The 27,165-nt window shown below is 35.2% G+C and overlaps 1 protein-coding gene across 18 annotated transcripts in view; it reads left to right on the top strand.

Moving 5' to 3' along the window:
• LOC105477129 (RALY RNA binding protein like) overlaps positions 1-27,165 on the top strand; it is a 733,794-nt gene that overhangs the window by 252,656 nt on the left and 453,973 nt on the right. Inside the window, exon 1 of one of the 18 annotated variants that reach the window (XM_071068044.1) lies at positions 14,844-17,774. The exons of the other annotated variants lie outside the window; for them this stretch is intronic. The gene's annotated coding sequence lies outside the window, so the exon portion shown is untranslated. Of the gene's footprint in view, positions 1-14,843; positions 17,775-27,165 lie in introns of those variants that run through there. 18 annotated transcript variants of the gene reach the window in all.

The raw sequence follows: 27,165 nt of genomic DNA, 5'->3' as shown, positions 1-27,165 counted from the left end.
TGAGGGGACAACTGCAAGGCAGGAAGGGGCATCACACAGATAGGAGTGTCAGAACCAGTGCTGGAAGCCAGGCATTTTGACTCCACAAATTGTGCACTTGGCCAATATACTATACTATCCTGACTCCCACCACTCGCCACAAAGTTAGGATTTTTTTTTTTTCGTTCATGGCCAACAGGTCTATGAAAAAATGCTCAATATCACTATGAGGGAAATGCAAATGAAATTACAGTGAGTTATCATGCCAAACTTGTTCGGATGGCTATAATCAAATACCAAAACAAAAGACAGTCTTCCTGTCTGATTGAAATTCTGCATCCTTTGACCAGCATTTTCCCAACTCCTACCAACACAACCACCCAAGACCCTGGTAACCACTATTCTGCCCTCTAGTTGTATGGTACTAACCTCTTTTGATTCCATATTTGAGTGAGATCATACAGAATTTGTCTTTCTGTCCTGCTGCTCTCACCTACAATAATGTCCTCCAGGTTCATTCATGGAGATGCAAATGGCAGGATTTCTTTCTTTTTTTTTTTTTTTTTTTTTTTTTTTGTGTGTGTGTGTGTGTGTGTGACCGAATAGCACTGCATTACGTGTCTTTACCACATTATCCATTCATCCACTTATGGACATTTAGGCTGATTTCATATCATGGCTAATGTGAACAATGCTGCAATAAACATGGTAGTGCAGAGATCTCTACAACATACTGATTTCATTTCCTTTGGTTATATACCCAGTGGGGGGGATTGTTGGATAATAAGAAAACAAGTGTTGGTAAGAATGTGGAGAAATTAGAATCTTGCACACTGTTGGGAATGTAAAATTCTGTAGCAGCTATAGAAAATAGCATGGAGGTTCTTCAAAATGTAAATATGGAGCTACCATAGGGTTTAGCACTTCTACTCTGGATATGTATCCAAAAGATTTGAAATCAGGGTCTCAAAGATTGTTTGCACTCCCCTGTTTGTTGTAGCATGATTCATAATAGCTAAAACATGAGGTATAAATATAGAATGGAATATTATTCAGCCTTAAAGGAAAATCCTGTCATATGCAACAACATGGATGAACCTGGAAGTCATTATGCTAAGTGAAATAATCCATGCAAAGAAGAACAAGTACTGCAGAATTTAACTTATATGAGGAATCTAAAATAGACTCATAGAGGCAGAGAATAGAATGGTGGTTGCCAGGAGTTGAGGGTAGGGGAGAAATAGGGAGTTGCTATTCAATGCCTATACAAATTATATGTGGTTCTAGAAATCTGTATTAAATCATGCCTATGGTCAATAATACTGTGTTTTATACTTAAAAAATGTGTTAAAAGGGTAGATCACAGGTTAAATGTTCTCACCACAATAATATGTATGGATTGAATTGTGTCCCCCAGAATGATATGTTGAAGCACTAACCCTGGTACCTCAGAATGTGATCTTATTTAGAAATGGTGTCCTTGCTGATGTAATTAGTTAAGATGAAGTCATACTACAGTAGGCTGAGTTCTAAATCCAACATACCTGGAGTTTTATAAGACAATGTGAATATACAAAAGAAGATGCCACATGATGATGGAGACATAGATTGGAATTATACAGTTGCAATTCAAGGAATAACAAAGATGACCAACCTCCATCAGAAGCTAAAAAAAGATGAGGAAAGTTCCTACCCAGAGTCTCACAGGGAGCATGGCCCTGCTGACATCACAATTTCAGACTTCTATCCACCAGAACTGTGAAACAATACGTTTCCATTGTTTTAAGCCACCCAGTTCGTGGTCATTTGTTATGGAAGCTCTTATACACACACACACGTATATTTAATCGACATTATACGAAATAGTGAGCAAAGTATTAGGTACGATAATTGCTCAAATGCGATTGTTCCTATTTTATGTAGTCTAATAGTGGGGAAGTCTGTGCTTATGGGACTTTTAAAAAAACAAACACTTCCTGTATGTAATTTGCAAAAGTTAAAACTCTGTAAAACCACAGTGTTCTTGTGTAGTCCTTCAGGAGACAAATATGTGCCTTTCTCGACATGGAAGTTTCTTTCCACTTCAGCCAGTAGCACATTCACTCCAGACTTAATGTTCATCATTTATGGCACTTGGATCAGTATTTAGGTCTATATTGCCTTGTAGTATTTATTTGTATTTTAACTATCTTATTTTCTTTATGTATATAGATTATAAATTCTTAGAGGGAGAGGATTATATTTTATACTTTTGTAATATAGCACCTAAAACAGGACGATGTTTGATATGGTTTGGCTGTGTCCTCACCCAAATCTCAACGTGAATTGTATCTCCCAGAATTCCCACAGGTTGTGGGAGGAACTCAGGGGGAGGTAAGTGAATCATGGGGGCTGGTCTTTCCAGTGCTATTCTTCTGATGGTGAATAATTCTCACGAGATCTGATGGGTTTATCAAGGGTTTCTGCTTTTGCTCCTTCCTCATTTTCTTTTGCTGCCACCATATAAGCAGTGCCTTTCACCTCCCGCCAAGATTCTGAGGTCTCCCCAGCTATGTGGAACTTTAAGTCCAATCAAACCTCTTTTTCTTCCCAGTCTTGGGTATGTCTTTATCAGCAGCATGATAATGGGCTATTTTGTGTGTGTGTGTGTGTGTGTGTATGTGTATGTATAATACCATGTATAACATTTGAAAATATATATATTCAAATTTCAGTCTCTGGCATTCATATCAAAATTTGTTTGTGGGTCCCTCAATTGATCAGCTTAATGATGTCTTCCCTTCTCAAGGGAAGGTAGGTATATTAGTTTTCTAGAGCTGCCATAACAAAGTACCACAGACTGGGTAGCTTAAAACAACACAAATGCATTGCCTCACTGTTTGCGAGGCTACAAGTCCAAGGTCAAGGGTTGTCAGGGTTGGTTTCTTCTGAGGCTGTCTCCTGGGTTTGTTGTTGACTGTCTTCTCACTGTATTTTCACATGGTGTTCCCTTTGTGCCTGTCTGTGTCCTCATCTCCATTTTTAAAAAGAACACTAGTCATATTAGATTAGGGCCCACCCTAATGACCTCATTTTAACTCACCCCTTTTATAATCCATCTCCAAACAGTCACATTTTGAGATATTGGGGGTTAGGATTTTAACATATGAATTTGAGGGAGACACAATTCAGCACAAAGCACAAGGCATGAATAACTTGTTTTTGTACAGATTCTTACCTAAGGAGCTAACTTTCTAGAAAGCCCTGTGAAATATTCAAAAGTATATGAGGTGACGGACACATGAATTAGCTTGATTTAGCCATTTCACAATGTATACAGATACCAAAACATGTTGCACACTGAGAATATATTTAGTTTGTATGTGCTAGTTATACTTTAGCCATAAACTCATGTGGATAATGTTTTTCTCTAAGAGCAAACTTCAAGAATATTAATCAAAGAGTATTCATATCAAATAATTACTGTCAGTGTTGTTTTCCAACTTGGTAATTTTCTCGAGGTAAGAAAAAATAGATCATGGCTGACTTCAGCCTCAACTACCTGAGCTCAGGTAATTCTCCCACCTCAGCCTTCTGAGTAGCTGGGACCACAAGTGCACAGCACTATGTCCGGCAAAAAAAAAAAAATGTGTATATATATATATATATATTTGTAGAGACAAAGTCTTGCTATGTTGCCCAGACTGTATAATATGCTTGACCAAACTGACAATATTGATTTGGATTTCAATATAGTAATCCCTATTCTTTCAAGTAATAATGTCTTAAAAGTAATGAATGCAAAGGAGACAACTGATATTTGAACACACTAACATAACCATTTCAAGAATATGACATGACCTCTTCAATTGCTCCATTCGGCTTTTAGATGGAAGGAGAATGCATTAGTCTCTTACAGGATGTACTGTCTTTATCTGAGGAACTTTGAAGAGTATGAAAAACAGCTAGTAGGGAAAAAAGAAAGCTTTTATATTCTTTGATGTGGAGGATTCTGTGATTCTCACACTGTGATTATTTCTCTCTGTACCAGAGCTTACTAGCCTACACAGATATTAGAATTCATAGCTATATGTAATTCAAATTTATTTCTGTATGTGAGAAGGAATGTGATTCCCTTCTCTAAAAATCATTTAGTGTATAGACATCGCATTATCCCTCTGTTGGTAGAAATATTACAAATCTTGGATGAAATTTTTTCTTAATGCACAAATTTATGCTGCTAAATATATTTATTCAGATCAGTCTCCAAAAAGAACACTAAATAATAATTAGTAGTTTTCAGAAATTTTAGAGAAAAAAGGGGGAAAAAACTATTCAGAGGGGACTTTTTAATGAACTCTAGAGACATACATTAATATAAGTAACTGTAAGTTGGTGATGTTCCACAATTACTTTTTACTACCCACAGTGTAACAAAATCGGATCCTGTGAAGTGCTGTGTTTAAAGCTTGTCATCTTAATCACAGAACTACATTTGCCTTGTTTCCCAGGAATTGAATAATCAGGGTAATCACTATCATACTCATCAAAGAAACTAAGGCTAGCCCCTCTTCCCTGAATCTTACTAGCCCGTAGTTCTAGAACTGGCCTTTTCTTTCACTCCTAAAAATAAGGCATTGAACTGTGTTTCAGTGCAGGACCCAGTGTTTCCTACTCTCCCTACTGTCCTTAGATTTACTCAGAGCTGTTCCCTGATGGAGATGCAGGATTGGATAGAAAGGATGCTTTCTTCTCTAGAAATATGGTTGTTGTGGATTAAAAGTGTCCAGAGGTGAGGGATAAAAGACTTCACATAGGGTACAGTGTCTACTGCTCAGGTGATGGGTGCACCAAAATCTCAGAAGTCACCGCTAAAGAACATATTCATGTAACCAAACACCACCTGTTTCCCAAAACCTATTCAAATAAAAAAATTAGAGATTCCCAAATCCATTTCCAATAAGTCTGAAGTAGTTGATCTAGGCAATTTGAAGAAGATTAAAAATTATTAAATACTCTAGATGATTCTGGTATGGATGACTAAGAGCCCTACTCCCAGACAGGCTCAGAACTCCAGAACGCTCACAGCTGAATGAAAAGGGAACGTTTGCTTCTCGTTAGAAACCAAGCAGTATTGAAGAGGTAGAGGGTTAGAGGAAGCTAAGAATAAAACTCCTTAAAAATGAATGAGTGCTTCTGATCCAAAATGATTTTTCAGAATTTACTGCATATATAAGGCAGCCTATCCCTTTTTTATGAGATCAGTTTTATATTGAAAACCTCTCACATTATGATGTCTTTTAAAAACAAAAAATAAAACCTTTGCAGAGGCACTAAAAAAAAGAGTGTCTTTTCAACAATCATAGGAGTTACTAATTTTTTTTTTGAAGTTTTAAACGACTTATTTATTGTTTGGGAAGACAGTGGTGGATGTGCTTCTTGGATCATTTTAACTTAGTTTCTAAAACAGCTTTATTGAGGTATAATTGATATAAAAACAGCATACATATTTAATGTATATAGTTTGATGAGTTCAGACATATTATACATCTGTGAAACTTTACTGCAAGATTATAATAAACATATCCATCACCCTCAAAAGTTTCTATATGCCCCATCTCCTGTTTTGTTGTAAGAACATTTAACATAAGATCTACCATCTGAACAATGTATTTATTTATTTATTTATTTATTTATTTTAATAATTTCAAGTCTTGTTTTAGATTTAAGGAGTATATGTGCAGATTTCTTACATGGGTATAATGGATGATGCTGGGGTTTGGGGTGCGATTGAACGTGTCACCCAAGGAGATATCATAGTACCACCCAAGAGTTTTTCAACCCTTGCTCCCCCCTCCCCACCCCCTTGCAGTAGTCCCCAGTGTTTATTGCTGCCATTTTTATGTCCATTTGTGTCCAATGTTTAGGTCTTACTTGTAAGTGAGAACATGCGGTATTTGGTTTTCTGTTTCTGAATTAATTCACTTAGAATGATGGCCTCCAGCTGCATCCATGTTGCTGCAAAGGACGTGATTTCATTCCTTTTTATAGCTGTGTAGCATTTCATGGGATATATGTATAACATTTTCTTCACGCAATCCACCATCGATGGGCACGTAGGTTGATTTCATGTCTTTGCTATTGTGTCGTGATGAACACACAAGTGCATGTGTCTTTCTAGTAGAACAATTTACTTTATTTTAGATAGCTACTCAGTAAAGGGATTGCTGGGCTGAATGGTAATTCTAAGATCTTTGAGAAATATCCAAATTACTTTCCACAATGACTGAGCTAACTAAATTCCCATCAACAGCACATAAGCATTCCCATTTCTTTGCAGCCTCGCCAGCATCTGTTGTTCTTTGACTTTTTAATAGTAGCCATTCTGACTTCTATGAAATGATATCTCATTGTGGTTTTGATATGCATTTCTCTGATAATTAGTGATATAGATTGGATATTTGTCCCTGCCCAAATCTCATGTTGAGTTGTAATTCCCAGTGATGGAGGTGGGGCCAGGTGGGAGGTGTTTGTATCATGAAGGTGGATCCCTCATGGTTTGGTGCTGTCTTCATGATAGTGAGCTCTCGAGACATCTGACGGTTTAAAAGTGTGTGGCATTTCTCCTTCCCCCTTTCTTTCTCTTGTTTGCACCTGCTTTCATCATGTGATGTGCTCCCTCTTTGCCTTTCACCATGATTGTAAGTTTCCTGAAGCCTCCCTAGAAGCCAAGCAGATGCCAGCATCATGCTTCCTGTAAATTCTGCAGAACTGTGAGCCAATTAAACATCTTTTCATTATAAATTACCTTATCTCGCATATTTCTTTATAGCAATGCAAGAACAGCCTAATACAATTAGTGATGTTGAACAGTTTTTCCTATATTTGTGGGCCACTGCTGTCTTCTTTCGACAAGTATCTGTTCACGTCTTTGGCCTCACTTTTTAGTGGGGTGATTGCTGTTTTCTTGTTGAATAAGTTTCTTATATATTCTGGATATTAGACCTTTGTCAGATTAGTTGCAAATATTTTCTCCCATTCAGTAGGTTGTCTGTTTACTCTGTTGATAGTTTCTTTTCCTGTGCAGAGACTCTTTAGTTCAATTAGTTCCTACTTACCAATTTTTGTTTCTCTTTCAATTGCTTTGGAGGATATATCCATAAATTACTTCCCAAGGCTGATGTCCAGAATTGTGTTTTCTAGGTTTTCTTCTAGGATTATTTTATTTATTTATTTATTTATTTATTTAGAAACAGAATCTCACTCTGTTCCTCAGGCTGGAGGGCTGTAGCACAATCTCGGCTCACTGCAACCTCTATCTCCTGGGTTCAAGCCATCCTCCTGCCTCAGCCTCACAATTAGGAGGGAGTACGGGCATAGACCATCTCACTCAGCTATTTTGTTTTTGGTGTTTGTAGAGATGGGGTTCTGCCAAGTTGTCCAGGCTGGTCTCAAATTCCTGAGCTCAAGTGATCCATATACCTTTACCTCCCAAAGTACTGGGATTACAGGCTTGAGCCACCATACCTGGCCCTTCTAAGATTCTTACAGTTTGCGGTCTTACATTTGAAGACTTAATCCATCTTAAGTTAATTTTTGTATATGCTAAAAGGTAATGGGTCAGTCTCATTCTTCTGCATATAGCCAGCCCACCATTCCAGCACCATTGATTGAAAATGAAGTCCTTTCCCCGTTGCTTGTTTTTTTCAGTTTTGTCAAAGATCAGATGGCTATAGGTGTGCAGCTTTATTTCTGAGTTCCCTGTTATGTTCCATTGGTCTATGTGTCTGTGGTTTGTGTGTGTGTGTGTGTGTGTGTGTGTGTGTGTGTGTGTGTGTGTGTGTTTGCAATGCCTTAAGCCTTGTTTTGTTTTGCTTAGGATTGCTTTCATCATTTGGGCTCTTTTATGTTCCCACATTAATTTTAGATTTTGTTTTAATTCTTTGAAAAATGATGTTGATAGTTTAACAGGAATTGTGTTGAATGCATAGATTGCTTTGGTCAGTATGGTTGTTTTAGTGATATTGATCCTTCAAATCCATGAATGTGGAATGTTTGTCCATTTGTGCCATCTATGATGTATTTCCATTGTGTGTTGTAGTTCTCCTTATAGAGATCTTTCAACTTACAGGAGTCATTTTTATTCCAGCTTGCTCCCTTTTTTTCTAATGTGTTCTCGTTTCTGCCTGGTAGGAATGTTCCTGCTGTGTACAACGCAGGGGATGTGTTTAGAGGTGGCAAACTTGATTAAATATATACTAGAAATAAATAATACAAACAAGTGCACTTTGATAGAATACTTTTCCAATATGTATTTTGTCTAATATAAGCATTCTTTTAGTTTGTCTTCTGGATCATCCTTTTTGAGGGAATCTTATTCCATTAAGCTACATGCATCATCTGTCATTTTGTTTTCAGGATTTATTTTCTGCATTATGGAGATTAGCTTAATTGTGATGTTTTGTTGTTTTTTCATATATGTGATTTTCTTTTGCTCATCATTTCTATTGATCTGTGCTCCTGATTTTAGTAATTAAAACACAGTTCAGTATACTAGCATTTTCTTCAGTCAAATTGAGTAACTTGTGAAATTCTTATGTTCACAATTAAGGGAAAGGTGTTTGTAAGTGTGTTAATACTTAGATTTCTTTATAATTAAAAAATTATTTGATTGGCTATGCTGGATTTATACTTAATCCTTTGCTCATGCATATCAGTAATCTTCACTGGTTACCCAAGATTTCAAACCCTTTTAACTAGTGTAAGCGTAATGATAAGGTGCAGTTATAATTGCTTTCAGTAACAAAATTTAAGTCAGAATTGCATAAAATCACAGTTAATTATTAATATCTCCATATTATTTTACATTTGGAAGTCATTACGATTAAGGAAGAATGTTGGAGTTTACTACAAAATTTCTTTAGAAAGAAAATACTTTTCCTCATTTCATGCAAACAAGTTTAGATGTTAGAGTTGGAGGTAGTAATAGTTGGAAGTCTTCAGCTGGCTGACAGTATTGATATTTATTTTCATAACTTTATGCATATATTTTCTTTAAGTACTAAAAAGATGTATTTGATAATGTTCACAGTGGTCACTCTCATGACATCTGAAATTTTGGCATGTCCCTAACTCTGTGAGAGACAAAATGGTGAAGTGATTAACAGCAAGGGGCTAAGTTCAAATTGTGGCTTTTTAAAACTTCAGTGGCTTCTGTAAAATGGAGAAAAAAAGAGTTTGTACTGTGTATAGGAGTGATTTGGAGGGACTGAATAAGATGCAGGTACATGGCAACCACTCAGGAAATGCAGCAACTCTTATAATTAATCTGCTGTGTGTCCCAGCCCATAGTAATGACTGATTAGTTTTCTGTACCTGTGATTTTATCTTGGCAAGAATGTTATAAACATAAGCACATTCTCTTAAGTCTTGCTTCTTCTTTCACTAAGCATAATGCATTTGAGATTCGTCTATGTTGTTCCTTGTTCCGCGTATTAATATTATTTTCCTTTTTATGCCAAGCGGTATTCCATTATATGGATATCACACAGTTTGTTTATTCATTCTTAGTTGAGGCATATTTGAGTTGTTTCCAAGTTTGGATGATTATGAGCAAAGCTACATTAAGCTACATAATAGCTACATAAAAGTTTTTAGGTGAACCTAAGTTTTCATTTCACTTGATTGAATCTCTACAAGTGGGATTTCTGGTTTGTATGGTAAGTGTATGTTTAACAATATAAAAGAAAAAAAATTCTTATTCCCAAAGTAGTTTTACTATTTTTTATTCCCACCAGAAATGAATGGAATTTTCCATTGTTCCACATTCTCTTTGTTACTTACTAGTGTCAGGATTTTGTTTGTTTATATGTTTTGCCAATCTAATAGGTATGTAATAGTGGTATTTTTTTTAATAATAAGTGATACTTTAAAGCATATTAACATATGAAACAGTCTTTAAACTAACTTGGAATTACAAATTTGTATGTTTTCTTTTAAGAAGACTTCACATTTTCTCCTTTACTTTAGATTTTCCCAGGGGAGAATTTTTTTGTGTTTAATTTTATTTTTTGTGCTAATGTGAAATGTCTACAGATTCAAAAGTAACTAAGAAATGGTTTCTGATTTCAAGTAGTTCGTAATTTGTCAAAGGCACTGAGGTGGAGGGAGCCCAAAATTTAGGCCTCAGAATATATCAGAGAGAAAACAGAGTCCAGTCTAGCAACTGAATGGATAAATGTTGCTGATTGGTGGATAAGGATTAGAATAGTAGTTGTTATGTTTGTAACAATAAAGTGGAAGAAAGCTTTGAAAGGTCAGATTTAGAGATTGAAAAATAATTTTATTTTTGAGCTAGCTACAAAAATATTTATTCTTTTTGAGTTTGCTTTAAAGCCCTCAGGCATGAACAATCATGTATTTACATCTGTGGAAAAGGTGGCACAGGGAACTGTCGGAGATAGAGGAACCATAAGAGGAAAAGAGCAGTGCACTAAATAAATCCTTAGACCTATGCCAAATCAAATCGGCAAATTTGTTCACATTATGATTGATTTAAGTATCAGTAATATTAATAAAAATTGTAGTAGCTTATCTAAATTCAAAAAAGGGGTTTTCATTGTTTTCTTTAAGCATATACGTCAATTCCTCATCTCACTGCCCATAGCAATTCATATCTCATGACTAGCATTGGGGCATTTGTAAGGCTGGCTTTGGAAATTCCTCTCTAGGTTACAATTTACACAATGTTTTGCCCACAGCCGCATATAGGTATATTTATTCCCCTGTTCACAGCTTAAAAATGAGCTGAAAGTAAACATTAAGTAAATAATATGAGAACAGTGAAATGCTATTTAAATAAAAGGGAATATCGCTGAACATTTGGATATCAGGGAGCAATAACAAAGGCAAAAAGAAAGAAATGGAGGAAAAACCATGGAAATGCATTTGGGATGTTTGTTACTCTCCTATGTGATTTTCCTTTTCTGTCTCCTCTAAAATTTAAATTTTCTTGTTATACTCATTTTTGTGTAAATATGAAAAAAGATTATAAATATACATCATTGTGATAACATAGCTAAATTTAAATGGTAACAAACTATTTTATGGCTGTTCAGGTTTTAAATTAGGATCAGTTTATTTTAGCACTCACAAGTTGGTTCTAATTGAATGCTTCTAATTTAAATGCTGTACATAGAATCTATTTTCTCTAGTAGTAAATCCTTTATACAATGTTTATTGTCTGTTCTTTTTCTTACTCCTCCTAAAACCAGCATTTTTGCTGTCTTCTACATAGGAGGAACTATGAAAGGCTGTGAAGACCCAAAACCAAATAAAACCTAGTTCCTAACTTCAGGGTGCTTATGGTCAAACATGGGATAAAGTTTCCATGAGAGCTCCTCTGGAAGGAGAGAGACAGATGTTGAGTCAATAATTCCTGTGCTGCATTGAAGGGTGGGTAGGAATGCTTCTTCCCTCACAGGAAACAGCAAAAGGAAACTGTGAACTACATTTTTGGTTGCAAGCTTGGAGGCAGAGGATATTCTATGTATTATTTTTGTATTGGAAAGATCAGAGCAGGGAATAACAGAAAACACTCAGGCAACAAAAGAACTAATGTGTCATGCTACAGACATACCAATCTACCTTCCTTTTACTGAGTGACAGCCAGCATCTTTTATCAGTCAGGTATAAAATATAATGGTTTGTGGAACCAAAATGCCTGGCTTTCAGAACTTGTTCTAACACTTCTCTTGTATGTGACCTCCTGTTCTACTCCTCAATTTTCTATCCATAAAGGGAAGTGATGTGAAAGAGCCTACCTTATGAAGTTGTTGTGAAGGCTAAATAAGTCAATGTTTGCAAAGCTAAGAAGCCTGTGGCCACATTGTAAGTACTTAGTACAAGTCAGCTATCATTTTTATGTTACTACATTGGTCAGTTAATTCTTCCTACAATTTTATAAGGTGAATGTTATTGCCTATTTTACAGAAGAGGAACTCATATTCAGAGACTTTAACTGATAAAACTAACATTACATGGGAAGTAAATGGTACCACCTAATGAAGAGTGAGTAGAGGTTGTCTTTTTCTGCAATAAGGAAATAACGTCACAGAGAGTATTGCCTCTATAACTGTCTGGGTTAGGGAATCATTGACCCTAGTTATGTAAAAAGCTCCAAATGAAGACAAGGAGAGTAACTAGCACATCACAGAGATTTTTATTTTCAGTTAATGTTTGGAAACTCACATCTCACAGCCCAAAATATCCATCAAATTTATCAGTGAGCGTTAGAGCTGGTTGGATGCCTTGTCATGCAAATATGAACAAGGAATCTCATCACAGTTGAAGAGCTTGGAATGTATGAGCTTAATGCATGTCTACTCAGTCTGCACATGTAAAACCTTTAGTCCCTTGATTGGTATAGAGCATGCTCTCACATGCAGCCTTGTGATCACAATCTTGATGCCTATAGGAGCCAGGCATGAGGGCGCTAAGTGAAGCAGCTGGCCTAATTATATGTAGGTTTATTAAGTTTTTTTGGGGGGGTACAGTATCGTCTTCTTTGAGTTTATCTTGATGTACATATCCCCTGTGTTTAGGTTTAAATTTTCCACTTCCGACATAGGCATGGATATAAAAAATGCTTCACCTACCTCTTAATTACATCCTAATAAGTAAAATAACACAGATTCGATGATAGCAACCTCCAGTGTCAGCAAAATGGTAGCGAACAGGGGGAATGATGATGAAACAGATACTATGTGTCCAATATTGTCAGTTTTTCTAACTTTTACCCAAAGCCAGAGGAGTGAATTTTTCTCTTTTATCTCCTTTTCCTTTGTGTGAAAAAGTATTCGAATAAAAAACACAAAACAGGATGGGTTCAGTGGCCCATGCCTGTTATCTCAGCACTTTGGGAGGTCAAGGCAGGAGAATCATTTGAGGTCAAGAAATTGAGACTAGCCCGGGCAACATAGATTCCATCTCTACAAAATATAAAAATGTTAGCCGGGCATTGTGGTGCATGCCTATAGTCCTAGCTACTTGTGAAGCTGAGGCGGGAGGATCCCTTGAGTCCAGGAGTTTGAGGCTGCAGTGAGTCATGATCATGTCTCGTCACACGAACCTGAGCAACAAAGCAAGATCCTGTCAAAAAAAAAAAAAAAAAAAAAAAAAGAAAAACACCACACACACCCAAAACAAGAACATCAAGACAAAACATTATGTAGATCAAGGGTATCTGAACCAGAAAAAACAACATGCTGTTTGATCCCCCAGTTAGCCTTCTTCTGTGTACGTAAGGAGAATACCAGGAGAGTTTTCAGCAGGAAAGAGAAATGGTTAGATATGCATGCTAGATAAATCATTCTAGCACATCCATTTGTCTACCTATTTTATCACTCTAGAGGTGGTAGTGAAACTATGGAAGAAGATATTTCAAGAGACCACAGATATAGTGGAAAAAACAAGGAGGCTATGGCTTAAATCTGGGTAAAGCCATTAATAAGAGAGAAGAGTCCATGCAAGAAACAAGAGGAATGATTGGAGAGGAAAATTAAATTTAAGTAATTTAATTACTTAACACACTTCAGAAGGACCCAGTAAGATAAACATTGAAAAATGCCGTTTTGTTTTGGCAGCTTTAATTTACTCAGAAATGGATATGAGAGCTTTTGGTAGGTGAAAGAATTATAATGTCCAATGTATGCTATTCTTTTGAGAACTTAGAAAGAAACCAGTGATGAAAATCAATGCTTAGACAGTGAATTAAGTACCAGTAAAGTGTTTATTTTTACAAAAGGAACTTAAAAGTGTTTATTATTAGAGCTATGTCTCTAATGTTTACTCAAAAGGTGGAAATAAATTGCCATTTATTAACAGTGACCAAAATCCAGGCACTGATGCTCCAGGTGTTATTAGCTTATCACATTAATTCTCACTATCATGTAGAAAGATAGCTTCACATTCTGTTTTAGATGCAGAAAACTTAATTTCAAAGACGTTAAATATCTTTTAGGAAGTTTCATGAAGTTTTTTAATTTTAATTTTTAAAGTGACAAAGTGTATGTATTTATCATCTGCAACATGTTTGAAGTCTATATAAATTGTAGGAAGTTACATGACTTTATAATCAGTATTTTTTCTTTTGTTTGCCATCCACTTAATAGTGGTTCTAGAAAAAATTGAAGTTAATTTAGAAGGATATCTAATATATAATTATGAACAGAAGATAACTAGTCTCTCTTTTCATTGCACACTGCCAGAACAATATATTTTCCTTTTAAACTTTTGTATTAAAACTATTACGTGTTTTATTTGCTTCCTGCGTATCCTAGTTCTATGTTTGTTTGGAAAATAAATCATTAAAAAGGTTTTCTCATTTTCCGTCCAGATAAACTAAAAAAAAGAGAGTGGTTAATACTGATATTTAATAATAATTTATATTTTGTCATCAATAATGAATTATACTATAAAATATATAGCTTCATATTTTGTCCGAATTAAATTACTTTCATTTCATTTACTTACAATGTGTTTGCATTAATTGAAAAACATGGGCTCCCTCTTGTGACAACATCAATTATTCTGTATTTCTTTTGGAGCCACACTAAGTCACCTGTGTATGGTCTTCAATTTTTCACAAGTAAAGTTATATATAATTTTATATAGTAATGTAATAGTATTCTCTTTATTGAGAATTTATTCTACTTTTTAAAAAGTAGGCCAATATTTGATATTTGATTCTGATTAGTGTTTAAAGATTTATGTAATATTTTAAACTATTGGCTTTCAAATTTATATTGAAAATATCAAGAAAAAAAGAGGAAAGGACAAATTTAGATTTCCTTATTTTATATTTTATATGCTATATTAGCTGTTTTGGTTGACATTCCAAGATATGCACATAATTTATTTTATATTCTATGTGTTCCCTGTGTTTGATATATGTGCTCATATTTCTCGAAATTCATGGTGCTCCTCTCTGTTTTACTCTGCAAACTATTCATGTGTATTGTTTCCACATGCCTCAAGGAAGTAGCATACATAATGAGAAGATCTAAGAAAGAAAAAAAAAATCATAGTTCTTTTTTTTAAATGAAAGCATTATGTTCTGTGTATAAGTGGGATTGTGTTTGTGTGCTTGAAAGAGTATACTGAGTGCAAAAAAAAAAATTACAGAATTGTTATATTCATGGATGTAGCTCTGAAAGGGCTTTTTAGGGTTATTTCAATAATAGACTGTTAATTAAGAGACCTGGATTTAATCTTTGCTGTCTCATGGACCATCTATATGGGATTGGGCAAGTCATGTTTCTTCCTGGTATGTCAGTTTTATCATGTTTAATAAGACAATTGCATTAAATCAACTTAGTCTCTGCATGAACACATCTGTGGGAAATAACATATTCTCCTGGCTCACTTGAGTATTGATTATTAAGAATATGTCTGTGGGGTGATGGAATAGGGACTTTGGTGGGGGCAGGCTGTGAATATAAAGTTGTCAAGAGGGAGGGCTGTCCAAGGTGAATATGAAATTTCAGGAGCTGAGGCGGTGCCATGCAGGGGGCATTCCCATTCCCCACTTATTAGTTATAAATAAGCTTGATTCTCAGTCCTGTTATCCAAGATTCCTTAGGGCCAAAAGCATTTTGGCAATGTCATACTTATAGGTAATATGAGAATCAAAACTGCAATAAAAATTGTTAATATATTTTATTTCTATAATTCACACGCAACCCAGCATTTTGCCAGAGTCAAAAAGTACAGGCTGCAAATGGCACACTAATTTCAAAAGCTTAAAATGCAGGGCAGGAGTTCCCTTTTCCACCCCAGGTCCCATCAGTCCAAATTTTCTGTCACAGGTCTGCTTCCATTCATTATATTACTTGTCTGATTCCAGGACACATCTGAGTTTGCGGCCCTAATTAACATATCCGGGACTGTTTTTTATGACCTATGTAACTGCTGTTGGATTTGGTTCTGAGGACTTCGGTTCCACCTGCTCCAAGAAGACTGAGACACAGACTCTTGTAGGGAGCAGCTGTCACTTTCTTCACCTACTCAGGGACACACTCCAGTTCTGAATCTTCGTGTCTGGATCCCTGCTTTCCTTTCTTTCACATTCCTGGGTTCCTCTCTGTTTTGCGTGATACCTAAATGCATGGCCTGCCTAGTCTTGGAGCTCACTTTTGTTTCAGCATGCCATGTCTCAGGTCACGCAAAGGCCCACAATGTGTGGCCCAGAGCCCAGTCTCTCCCTTTAACCTCTGCATTATCCTAGGCCTGATTCATGTGAGAAAATAAATCAGTCTCAGGCTAGGAACGAACAGCAATGGGTGGCTGCCCTCTCATGGTTAACACACTTCCATCCATTCATTCCTTCATTTACATCAAAAATATTTATTGAATGACTACGGTGTATTCATTACATTCTCGTTGCTTCAAGAAATTTGGGATTGAATGAGGACACTTTGTGGGAAGCTCAGTACAGAGAACTGGTTCTGATTGCTCAGGCAGATGTGACAAAGTAACATGGTACTTTATTCGGGTATATTAGTGTGAATAGCCAGAGCTGACCTTGCAGTTATGTGTTTGTTCATTAAAGAAGATCTATGGTTCACCTTCCACATGTTGAAAACTGTTTTAAGATTCTAGTGAGAAAGACTGACATGGAGGAAGTGAACACATTATAATGTATAATATTATAGGGGCTAGGGGAAGAACATGTAAGGTTTTGTGTATTAGCAACAGAGAGAGTGCGAGAGTGAGGGGAGAGAGAGAGAGATAGAGAGAGAGAGAGAGAGCGCGCACTACCTGGTAATCTTTGAGACAAAGATTTTGTTTACTAGATCATTTGGCATAACATATAGTTAAATTTATACACGAGTGACCAGGGGGTAATGTCAGTATTCTGTCAAATTACTGGTAAGGGACTCCATAAGGGAAGGAGTGGCCGAGATTATTTTCTTTATTAGCAACCACTCTCTAGCCCACCCTTCTACACTTACCTAGTGTCATATCGTGTTTTGTATGTATGGCTTTTGTTTGTGTGGAGGTGTGCAAGCATGAGTGAGTCTGTATGCACAAATACAAGTCATATAACATGGTGCCTGAGGTGGGCAGAGAGTTTAAGCGTGCTCCAGTTTTAGTTGTTGAGATGTTTGAAATTATGTGCAACTCATGGACAGTTTCTATTTGATGACTCGTTAAAAAGAATGTTAGTTTTTAAAAAGACACCTATTCTCTTACACCTCAATTACATTTCTGGCCGCCCCTATATAGTGCGCCACTTAGGAAGAGAGATGATGAAAAACCTTCATATAGGATTATTCACTTGATAGGATTGTCATGTAACAAAGCACTGCTAGACACTTTCTTCAGTAAGGAATTAACTTCAAGGAGTATTGCCTCTATTAACTCTCTGAATTGTGGAATCCTTGACTCTAGTTAGGTAAAAACCGCAAAATGAAGACAAGTAGAACAAGTAGCATGTCTTTTTTGACTTGTAGAGATTTGTACATTTTGTTTTGGGGACCTCACCTCTTATAGTCTAAAAATCTTGGGATATATGAGCTTTATGTATGTCCACTCCCTCTATGCATTTAAAACCCTGAGCACCATGCTTGATATAGAGTGGGTGTTCTGGTCATGCTAGGTTCTTCTCCTTTCTCTTTACTTTTCATTCTTCAAAAACAGAACAAAAAACCCTCAGAATCTGCAGCCTAATTATAGATAACTTTTATCCTCAGGTGTCATGTTAATATGCAAGTATCCAGCAAGCGTGTGGTCCAACCCCATTCAGATAACGGAATGTGAGTATGAAGCTTGTAGCACAGGGCTTTGTTAACTGTTAGGTTTTTGTTTTGTTTTGTTTTGTTTTGTTTTGTGTTTTGTTTTGTTTTGTTTTGTTTTGTTTGCTGTTGTGCTAATTGCAAAGTGATCTCCTCTCAGGACATTAAAAAATAAGTCCTTAAAAAACATTAAGTTTGCATCTCCTAAAATCTGTGTGTATTTACGTTTCTCTTATTTTTTTTTCTTTCAGTTAATTGCTATTTTAATACAGGGCAGAGCAGGACTGCAGGAGGTGAAGTCCCCTTAGTAAATGGCAACAGTGGGGAGCTTTGAAGCACTTAGCACCCTCTGCAGCAGGAAGAGAAGGGATGTCATGTTCCTTGATTATTTCTGGAAAAGAAAAAGTATAAGATCCTCTTTGAGTGCTTGCAAAGCTCTCTCTTAAAAACCCTTTCATTTATGGTTATATTCTGCCTCTACCTTAAATGTCCCTGTATGTTCTTTGACTAAATCTAGGGGCTGAAAAAGGGATTTTCTCATTTTAACTATTTAGTGCCTTCACACAGTGGTTCCCAATCCTGGCTCCCTGGCTTAGCTTTTGGAAACTTTGCTCCCCCTGAGACTTTCTAAATCAGAATTTCCAAACTTTACCCTCTTGAAGCTAAGGTTCAGAGCCCGTGCATTTTCATAGAATGGATGTTTAGTAAATCTCAACTGAAAAATATGCACTGAATTAAATTTTTATATTGTATCTGAAATATACTGTCTCCCTTAATTGATTCATTTTATAAATTGCATTCCTGCCATCTAATCTTTTGAAATTTGTTCATAATATGAGAAGGCACTAAGAGGAGGTGACATATGGTAGTATGTTGTATACATAGAGTTTCCCTCACTTGCATCATTATTGCATGTACCATATTTTTTGCAAATATTTAAATCTTCAGTAGACTAAGAAATCCATAATTCAGGGATCATATCGTCCTCATTTTCATGTCCCAGGTCCCAGGTTCATGTCTGAATGCATGGAAGGCATTCAGGAAAAAAAAAAAAAAAAAAAGAATGAGTTATAGCATTGTTGTAGATTTGCATCTAAAATATACATGAAAAGTTCTATAATTTAGTTTGTATATATAATTAAAACTTACAGATATTGCTCCAGAAACTACTATTAAAATGATACAGCTTGTGTTATTGGATCAGAATTCTATAAAACTAATAAAGGAAATATAATTTGGTTTGATGCAGTTTACATATATATTAAGGAATGATTACTAAGAAGATGCTTTAAAGGGCCTGGGAGAGCTGGGAAACTTTTGACGGGGGAAATCAAAAATGTGCAGTCCAGTGACGAATTAAACTACTGGGAGTAATAATATGGGCTGATACACTCAATATAGCAGTAATGCCCTCTGAGAAGGATAGGAAATAATTCAGTTCCTCCAGGCTGCACAGAAGCTAAATACAGTATGACAAGAAATAGCAGCAGTACTCATTATGTCTGATTGCTAATTACCCCTTTGAATGATTCAGTTATGCCTGCTACTAGATAATTAGTTTAGTAATTTATGGCTGCGGCACAAACTAGTATTTTAATTTTTGCAGCACCATTTTCACAATACCTACAGTTCAGATAATATCTTTCTTTTTTACTCAATATTAAATTGCTTTTTTGAAGACCTATAAAACAGAAAATATTCTTGCATTTTTTTCTACTTGTATTTCACGAAAAAGTTAGGCACTTTATGAAATTTTATTTAATTTTGAACTCCAGAAAAATAACATCTTCTTAAGTCCTGTTTTATTATGCTTAATTTTGCGAATTTTGTGGGCAAAGGGGGTGAAATTTTCAAAAAGATTCCATCAAATTACTCAACATAACAGTCGCCAAATTTCATGTTTAAAAAAGATATTAAAAAATTGATAATAAACCTTTTCTTTTTACACATTTCTACTTCATACATGGGGTTCTGCTTATGTCTGGGTGTCTGTTCTCAATGTTCAGGAGCTGCAAACTGAGTACAGCTTTTCTACATTCCCAACCAATTCGGTGCAGTCCACAAGCAAGTCAAAAGCTAGCAGATTAAGTAAGAATATTTCAAGTAAACATTTCCAATTTCTATTTGGGTAAATAAGATTAACTCTGGCCAAAGAGAATATAATTGAGTCTTTATGGCTTAAAGTTTGGCCTTGGGTCAGTATCCTCTTGAATTCACTTTTTTGTTCTCTAATAATCCAACTATCTTTCTGGGTTTTATTGGTGAAATAAAGAAATATGTAATTATCTAAAAGTATTTTGTCATATTTCATAAACATTCATTTTTAGTTCAGCATCTCCACTACCCTAATTCAGCTAGTGATATAAAAATAAATCAGAGCAAGAGAGAGAATTTGATACAGTAAGTTCCCCAATTCTGAGGACTGTAATATATTTTCAGGTCACAGCCCAAAGACAACATTGATCAATTAAATTCACCTGACAATTTCAACTTACTCATATATTTATTTTAATGTATATACAGAATGTACGTATTTGCCAAATTGTTGAGTGATATTATGAGTTAGGAATTGATTTTAAAATATCCCTTGCCTAGGTGTTGGATTATCAGGCTTGAATTCTTAGTAACTGATGGAAAAGTTGCCACTTTAAGATCAATATAATTAAGACTAGATAATTTTCACAATGAAAGAGAGCATTGAAATGCTTAGAATAACAAATACAATTTTGCATTAAATATTGGATTTTGCCATTCCTAACAGATCAAAATGAATGCTTTAAAGTTAATAAGGGACACTGCTAACACATTTGCCTTATGGCTAAGTGTTTATACCTAGCATCTTAAAATTAAGAATAGTTGGCATTACTTATCATTCCCCTTTACTTTCTACTTGGTACTTTGTTTTTCTCTATAATTGAATTACATAATGCTCATGGCTGTATTTGCTATATTGTTCTCATACTCGATATTTACCAGTACTGGATCAATGTTCTAAAGGGCAGGCCTGACAGCATTATTTCGGTGAGCATCAGGCTGATGTTTATTACAGACCAAATCTGTGCCCTTTATTGCCAACAGTCTTACTGGAAATATGTGTTCCTTGACCCATTTAATAAATGGTTACCCACAGATAGGGCAATGTGACTTTTTTTTCCCCATACATGCTTTAAAAAAAAAAAATTTCTTACCCATAAGGCAGTCTGTCTAACCATTAAAACATCATATTGACCTTTCCAGCTTTGCTCAGGGTGACAGCTTGGTTTGTTGTTGATGCTGCTTCCCCCCACCCCCCACCCAAGTTGCTAACTAGAGCTCTCACAAAGTTATGTGCTGCCAGAGTTTGAGGCAAGTCAATTGTCTTTAGATTTATAATTCATTCTTTTTTTTTTTTTGCTTGTTTTAATACTATTTATATCCTAAAATAAAATGCAGCCTTTATAAAGTGTATAAAAGTATCAGTAATCATTTAAAGTCAAAACTTCTGGGTGATTACATTATTGCCAATTATGAAAGTCCAATATTTTCTTTTTGTCTATATTAGGAAATTATTTCGGTTCTCATCTCACTAGTAAAAAATAAAGTAAGCATTGGTTATCAATATAAGTATGACACATTTATAACTGAATTAGCTGTTGGTAGTACTCTTTAGAAGGAAGATGCTATAATGCCTGTATTTCCCTTACAAGTCTCAGAGAGCTGAAATTTTTTTAAGAGTTAAGGAAATGTTGCCAAAGCTTTCAGAATTGCATTGTTCAGTGAACGTTGTTGTATTTAGTGTAGAAACGTTTATGTATTTTTTGTACATTTCTTTAATTACCTTCTTTTCTAAATATAAAATGTGGTAGATCACTGGATAAAAATATCCAAAAGAAAGTCAAAGCCTTTATTTTTGAATTTGTGTATATATGTATATTTATAATTAAGATGTTTGTGGGCATTTCTCCTTAAAGGGAAATTCAGCCCATTTCCTGATTTTATATTCTTGATCTAAAGGGGCTGTGTTTATCTTGTTTGAATACACTGCTTAAAATAGATGCAGTACAGTATTTCCTATTGCATCTTATCAGAGCTTCTAAAGAATTAATTAGACGGTCATAGAATTTGATACTTTGGAGTGCTAAGAATTCTCTTCATAATTCCTTGATATGTGATATTATATTTTGTTATTTCATTTGAGCAAGTAGCATTTTTAAACACATATGTATATCTCTATACAACTGTAATAGCTCTATAATTAGAGTTTAAGCAAATACATATATATAAACATATACATATATACACATATCAATAATTAGAGTTATTGGCTATTTAGAAGCTTAATAGCACATATAATTCTATATCAAGAGGTGCTTAACAATTTCCTAAACTGGGGAGCCTTCAATATGTCTACTTCAGACATGATATCTATGAAGGAAATAGGATGCAGAGAGAATATGTATATAAGGATAGGAGAGAAAGCAATATTTTATCATACAATTGATTTATTTGTCCAGTTAAGTGTGTTGAGCTACAAATCAAGAACACATTTTGGTATAAACAAGACCAAACCAGAGTCCAGGTCCACAGAGTTTAATATCTAACGAGAGAGAGAGAAATAAACACATATAATTTACAAACAACTCAAAACACGAGATTGCAATCACAGAAATATATTCAAAGTGCCAAGGCAACTCAGAGAAAGGAAAGGACAATTAATTTAATCTTGAACAATTGTCTTGGACTGATGCTGATATTGTCTGCATTCAGGGACACAGTGTCAATGACATTGAACATCTCTTATTCAGAAATGAATTAAATAAGCTGACTAGTTTCATTAATACTATCTCAAACAACAGGTTTTGTTGGCTTAAAAAAAATAAAATCTTTTATGCTCTGAGAGCATGTAGATAGAAGCAGGAAAAGAGAATATTTTAAAGCCTTAAGTGAAAGCAAAATGTTGCCTACCATTTCACAAAATTGTGTACTATTATTTTTATTTGTTTGATTATACCAAATCCAGAGGTAGGGTAATTCAATCTCAAACATGAAAGGTGGTCAGATGTTATCATTAAGGTATAAAGTCATGCTTAAGACTACCTATAATAAATGGACTTCATATACTTCCAGAATTCCAGTGTCAGAAGTAATGCATCTTTGGTATCAAGGCAGTCTGGGCACTTCTAAAAACAAAATGAACATACTGTGATGTGGGGTGTGTGCCACATGGGTATCAGCAAGGAAGAGATAGATTATTTTCCAGGTAGGGCAGAGAGCATGGATGGAATGCTAGCTAGACCAAAGTCAGAGTCATATTCTAGAGATGCAAGATGGGGAAGTGGTGACTAGCATCCGGTAGAAAAAGAATTATATTTCTAGAAGCTCTGTGTTTGAGGAGGTAGGGCAAACCTTTTCAAAAACTCTGATATCAGGTTGTCAGTTCTTCCCAGAAAATAGCACATACATGCACACTGCTATACATAACTTCATAGGCTTCATAGACTACTTGCGATCTTTAAGGATCAGTGAGTTTAAGGAAGGGATAATGGAAGTGTAGAGTATTTATCTTCAATTTATAAAGAGCCTCACATTTTAAATAAACTCGATTTGTGTTTGAGTGGAGTCCTTGTTCCAAATGGATACTAGAGTTAAAACCATGAACTAGAGGCCACATGCACTGACTGAGGCTTTATGGGCACCTCTTTGGTGCTCTCCTTCACTTGGCATTTGCCTTTGCATCTAGTTAAAAAACAATTCATGCATCTACTCTTTCAGGAAGCTCTCTTTTAACATTCAATGTTAGGTACCTTCTCATCCCAAAAGGCTCTCCCACAACAGAGTCACAACGTCTATGGAAACAAACAATGTCTCACTTATTTCTGAATCCCTATTCCCAACACAGTGCAAGGCATGTAGGAGGTACTCAGGAAATCTTTATTTTATGAATGAATAAAAGCTAACAATTGTGTATAGCAGATTTTGCTATGTACTGGAAATTAGAAGCAGAGAATACTCTTCACACTTCTGAAAGACTATATCAATGCATAAAAGATTCACATAATCTGAAACAAGTTATTTTATATGGAATGAATTGGGGTAACTATACATAGTATAATATAAAATGCATTGCCATGCAAAGGGGAATAAAAATGAGCCAGGAACTGCACAGAATTTGGGAACATTGATTGGGGAATAGTTCTGAAGTAGAGGCCTATTGTGTAAGTAAATCTCTGGCTAAGTTCATTGGTCTCCTTTGATTGTTCAGCTAATGTCACTTCAAAACAGACTATGCTTTCTTCATGTTAACCCTTTTTTTAAATTGGAATTATTCAGGGCTTCAAGACTACATAAGGTATACCTTATGTCTGGTGTAAAAGATAAGGCATTCACTGTGGAATACAAAATCAGAAAAGTGGCATTATTCTCTTCCAAAAGGAAAAATGAGTTCATTATGAGAGAAGAAGAAACCTTTAATCAGAGCAAAGAAAAATAGGTTCAAATAGAATAAATCTGTGATTTAGCCATTTTCCAAAAGTACTGAGTTTTTGCTGCAAGAAGTATCCCAAATTGCTCAGAGTTTGGTATTTGTAGAGAAAATATAGTTTTTATAGGATTCTGTTTTCTTCATATCAAAGAATTGAGCCATTAAGGGTTTAAATATTGAAAAATGGATTTAACCTAGACCTAATAGAAGACAAAGTCAATCACAAACATCCATAATAATCCAACAGCCAAAGCTCTCTTACATGTATTTATTTTCTTAAACATTAACAAATCAATTCAATTATTCAGTCTCTTGCTTTCTGGATCTCTAGATTAACTGGGCTGAAATGACCCTTAAGTCCATTTCTATATACATTTCTATATCTGTTTTATCAGAACTCTTGGTATCTTGGGAATTTATTTTTCCTGAAAATAATTTACATCAGAACTTACACATGGGCAGTTCATCTAGTCTGATTGCCTAGTATCTTCCTAATTTCATCTCAGTTCCACTCTGTCTTCAGCCATGCTATTTCCTCTGCCTAATACCCCAACCTCAACCTCAAATCTATCTGATAAGTAGCCCATACTGTTTCTTCAGAACTCAACTCAGGCATACCCTCTTTCTTCTTTCAGTCTATTTTAGATGTATTTTTCTCTCGGTTCCCAGGGTAAAATGTACACAATTCTAAAATGTAGTGAGGAAGAGAGACCAATGGGACAGAGAGAAAGGCATGTAGCTCTCTGAAGCAGAGACTGGGTGAGGTGTTGCTCCCTAGTGCCTAGCACAGATGTTGGACCATTGCAGGATCCCCCAAAAGTATTTGAATACATTAAAAATGACCTTTTTTTTCTAATTTAATTTTATTTATTTTTTTATTATTATTATTGTACTTTAAGTTGTAGGGTACATGTGCATAACGTGCAGGTTTGTTACATATGTATACTTGTGCCATGCTGGTGTGCTGCACCCATCAACTCATCATTTACATCAGGTATAACTCCCAATGCAATCCCCCCCCCCCCATGATAGGCCCCTGTGTGTGATGTTCCCTTCCTGAGTCCAAGTGATCTCATTGTTCAGTTCCCACCTATGAGTGAGAACATGCGGTGTTTGGTTTTCTGTTCTTGTGATAGTTTGCTAAGAATGATGGTTTCCAGCTGCATCCATGTCAAGCTGTAATCAATCATATGCTTCTTCTGAGCACTGTACATTAATTAACTCATTTAACACAACACTCGTCTGAATTTGTTATCACTATTATACTAACAGGAAGCCAAGAAGATACTAAGGTTCACTAATGGTGTATGACTTTTCTGTAGTCACACAACTAGTAAGTGGTGCAAATGCAATACTACCCCTGGGCATCCAGCCCAAAGCAAATGTTCTTCTCCATATTCTGACCTGATTATATTATTGAAGTTACTGGATAATTGACCTTGCTTCTAAAGAAAAAAAAAAAGTGAATGAATGATTCAATGTGTGTAATGCATTCCCTAAGTATTTATTAACCTCTCTCTAGTCATTAATTCAACAGATAATCATTGTGTTCCTACTATGGGACAGGCACTGGGCATCTACAAGTGAATAAGATATATTCTGAATACAAGTGACTGAGATTCAGAAGGGGAACGCATATTATATATTGTGTTTTGTTCACATTGCATCATAGGAAGTTTCAGTCTACATTACATCATCTTAGAATAAGTACAATTACATTGGCCAGAAAATTTTTAAATTGATATTCTTTATCATTTAGGCATTTAACTCTGACAAAGATACTATAGTACATTTTGTAGTGAGTTGATGTAATTGCCCTCCTTGGATACTCAATTTTAGGAGTCACTTTGAGCATCCACACATTTCTGCAGTATACACAGTTCATAAAACTTACCAGAAAATAAAAGGACTAATCTAAAATTAAGAATCTCTATTTTATTTTTGTACTGACAATGCAAATGCTTATCTTACAATATCTCATTTTTTCCCCTTTTCACAGGCAAGCACAACTGTAACACTTCTAGAATCATAGTTCCTTGCCAGTTGTCATTCTGAAGCATAAATGGAATGCAGAGTTGGAAGTTGAATTTGCTCTGCATTAATAAAAGAAGTAAAAGCTGTTTTTCCCTCATCCCTAAATGATGTACCATAGCTCATAGAATAGATAAGTAGTATTACAAGATATCATTTTCACAGCCACTCTTCTAAACCTAGCTCTGGATAATATAAATAATACAGTTCACTTGAAAATTTTAAATGCTTTTTGATGGCAGGAGTGTCTTTCATTTTTGTTTTTATTGATAACGTTTTCTATCCTTAAATTAACTTTAATCATGTAGGCCATGTTGCCTTTTACCAAATGTCTTGAGTAGTTCTAACGATATACAAAGTGTTTTTGCAGTATTTTGAAAAAGGGACATATTAACGTTCCACCTTTAGAAACTTTTTTTCGCAAGAATAGAATCACTTTCTAATTGTTCTGTACGACATCCTTGTGGATGTATAACACTTTGTGGCTTATTTAAGTGTATTTTAAGCATTCTCTAATATCTTATGCCTTGTCTTAACTTCAGTATTAATCCCATTGGTTACATAATTTGTATTCTTTTAAGCCTATTTCATTATTTGCACATTCTTTCTCTTTTCTACTCATCTTGAGCTGATGAACTTGAATTACCCTTTTGTTCTGAACCTTAAGTCAGATCAAGTTAGAATAACTCCTCTCGTTTTTTCTGTAACTGTTTTTCCTTTCTTGTATTATTACTCCTTACCACATTGTATTGAACTTGTTTAGGTAATTATCTGTCTTCTAAATTATGCTATGTCATCTACAAGATATCAAACTCTATCTTATTTATAGAGGATATTTTATGCTTTTAGCCCCAGTGCCAAGCACAGCTTCTGACATAGAGCACATCCTCAATAAGCATTTTTTAAATTGTTGAATATAAA

Source organism: Macaca nemestrina, chromosome 8 (genome assembly GCF_043159975.1).
Source record: "Macaca nemestrina isolate mMacNem1 chromosome 8, mMacNem.hap1, whole genome shotgun sequence".
NCBI lineage: Eukaryota > Metazoa > Chordata > Mammalia > Primates > Cercopithecidae > Macaca > Macaca nemestrina.
The sequence above is the reverse complement of the archived record's forward strand: the minus strand, read 5'-3'. Positions and strand labels throughout refer to the sequence as shown.